General features: G+C 37.3%; 1 pseudogene; it reads left to right on the top strand.

Annotated features, from left to right (window-relative positions):
• The first annotated feature begins 752 nt into the window (after positions 1-752).
• LOC110308718 lies at positions 753-1,528 on the top strand (annotated as a pseudogene).
• The last annotated feature ends 1,689 nt before the right edge of the window (positions 1,529-3,217 follow it).

Genomic DNA, 3,217 nt, shown 5'->3' on the forward strand with positions numbered 1-3,217 from the left:
CAGTCAGAAATGTCTTCAAGGTCTATGACAATCTTACCTTTAGGAACTTTCTGAATAAAGAATGATTATCATAAATAATATTAATGATAAAATCAACCAAGCTGATTGTAGATAGCATTGAGCTTTGTATAGTTTGGCCAAAGTTAAAGTCTGGAAACATGTTTACAGCAATTGAAACTTTGATATGTTTGGCCATTATTTTATCCTGTGGTGACATGTTTATTTCAGTTGGTTTTAATCATTTTAAAACCAATATGCACATAAAGTTAGTATTTATGCTGTAAATGTTACTTTGTACAGTTCTGATAAATTAGTAAAATTACTTCATTTTAATTTCAGCATCACTACAAAAGATAGTTTAACTTCAAAATGTTTTACGTACATTGCAAGTTATTTTTAACATAACAGCTCCACTCTATGTTAAATATTGCAGCATTTCCCCTGTGCCATACAGAACAAAATAATGTTCTGCGCTGGGAGACTGAGAAATCATATGAAGGTTTATTCTTGATCCCAGGGAATATAACTCACCAATGAAGAGTTTCACAGTATGGGAAAGCCTTGGGTCCAAAACACAGCATGGTAAAAACTTAAAATAAAAGATTCATTTTTAACATAATGGAAATTTTTAAAAAGGGTATGTTTATGTGGAGACTGTGTTATTTAAAACATAGTTGGGGGGAGCCAGGTTGGTAAAGTTTGCTGCCAGCCATGCAGTGCTGATGGGTGGTGTGTTCAGCTTTTCCTATCTGCTTCAGTTCACCACTGCAGCTCCAGCCTCGGGTCTGACATGCCACAGCATGGCTTCCACTTTGCAGGAGCTGCAGAAAACCCAGAAGAGGTCAGAATGTTGCTGGAAAAGTCCACTAGAAAAAGACTACATGATACTCTTACAAGTGAAAAATCCAAGATTGAGACAGAACTAAAGAACAAGATGCAACAGAAGTCAAAGAAACCAGAACTTAATAATGAAAAGCCAGCTGCTGTGGTTGCTCCTCGTATTACAGGATACACCATGAAAATCAGTAATTATGGATGGGATCAGTCAGATAAGTGTGGGAAAATCTACATTACCTTAACTGGAGTCCATCAGGTTCCCACTGAGAATGTGAGGTACACTTCCAGAGGGATAGTTTGATCTTTTGGTAAAAAACAAACCTCAATGACAAGAATTACTCCATGATTGGGAACAATCTTTTCAAACCTATCTCTGTAGAAAGCAGTTAAAAAAACATCCAGACCAATAACAGTCATTATCCTACATAGAAAGAAAGCAGAAAACCCACGATGGGACTACTTAACTCATGTGGATAAAAGAATTCGAAGAGAAAGAAGAGCCTTCCTCTGATAGAAAAACCTTCCTCCAACAGAAAAGCCTTCCTCCGACAGTGAGGCAGACCCTAGTGAGGGATTAATGAACATTCTAAAGAAAATTGGTGAAGACGGAGATGGCGACTTAAAATGAACCATTAATAAAGACTGGGTGGAATCCAGAGAGAAGCAAGCCAGAGAAGACACAGAATTTTGACGCTTTCAAAAGTCCTAATGGGAACTCCTTCATTAGCACTCCAGACATTTTTTTTTTCTTCAGAAAAGACTATGTGGCATTCATACTGAAATGTAAAAAAGAAGTCTTACATAATGAAAATGTTATATCACAAAATTTTGTTCTGCCTGACACATAAAAAACAGAAGCATTTGTCTATCTGTAACTGACATTAGGTCCCCATAATGTAAAAATTAAAAGCAAAATTTTTGCATAAAATCCAAATTTTTACATGAACTTGCAAGATACTGTAGAGCTGTTATCCATTATTACGAGCTACATGGTAATATTATTACTAAGCAACATGTGTGCCCTGTGTTACCTTGTACTACTAATTGATTTGAGTAGACTTATGAATATAAAATTAAACACAATACAAACGACAAAAATAGGCAAACATCCTGTGTTGGTAAGTACTGTCATGGATCAGAGGGCTTAAAAAAAATAACCATAATATGAAAACTTGAAAACCCCATTTATTCATTTGTTCAATAAAGTTAGAATTTTAAAAGATAAAAATATAAAACATAGTTGGTAAGATTTGTGAATATCTATCAGAATAAATGGCTTGTAAGTTGTAAGATTTTGCTTTAATATTTTTTGCTTAAATTTTAAATAAAAAGTATTCAGGCAAATTCAAATCAAAATGACCCTAAGATTCCACCTTATACCAATCAGAAAGGCTATGATCAAAAATTTCAAGCAACAACACATGCTGTCAAAGATGTGGCAAAAGGGGAACACCCCACCATCGCTGGCAGGATTGCAAATTAATATAACTACTCTGGAAATCAATCTTGCAGTTCCTCAAAAAATTAGAAATAGTTCTATCTGAAGACCTAGCTATACTGTTTCTGGGCATATGCCATACCACAAAGACACATGCTCCCTATGTTCATAGGATCCTTATTCAGAGTAACCAGAAGCTGGAAACGACCCAGATGTCCCGCAGCTGAAGAACTGATCCAGAAAATGTGGAATTCTATTCAATTATTTAAAATGAGGACACCAAGAATTTTGCAGGTAAATGGATGAACCTAGAAAATATCCTGAGTGAGGTAACCCAGACTAAAAAGTACATGCATAGTATGTACTCACTGATAAGTGAATATTAGCCAAAAAGTAAAGAATACTCATGATACATACACCCCACAGACCCTAAGAAGTGAAACAAAAGAAAGGTCCAAGTGAAGATGCTTAAATCCTACTTAGAAGAGGAAATAATAAATCAAGGGAGGTATCTGGATGGGAGGGGGGCAGGAAAAGGGGCAAGATGAGTGTTGGGGGCAGGAGAGAAGCACAGAGGGCCAAGAAAATGAATGGAAATATGCAGCTGCCAGGGGTAACTTCTAGGAAGCCCTAGAAAGCTGGGATATGAGAGGCTCCCAGGACTCAATGGGAATTGAAGGAGCTGAAGGGGATGGCAACTCCATAGGAAGACCAGCAGTGTCAACTAACTTGGACCCCTTGGAGCTCCAAGAGAATAAGCCACCAACCAAAGAGCTGACATGGACTGCTTTGTCTAATCTCAGTAGGAGACTTGATGCCCCAGGGTAGGAGGATGCCCTAGGAGGGGTATAGCCTCACACAAGCAAAGGGGCATCAAGGGANAGGGCAAAGAACTCTGGGAGGCAACATTTGGGAGTAATTAATTAGAAAAATAAAACACTA

The sequence above is a fragment of the Mus caroli genome, chromosome 13, assembly GCF_900094665.2.
Source record: "Mus caroli chromosome 13, CAROLI_EIJ_v1.1, whole genome shotgun sequence".
NCBI classification, from domain to species: domain Eukaryota; kingdom Metazoa; phylum Chordata; class Mammalia; order Rodentia; family Muridae; genus Mus; species Mus caroli.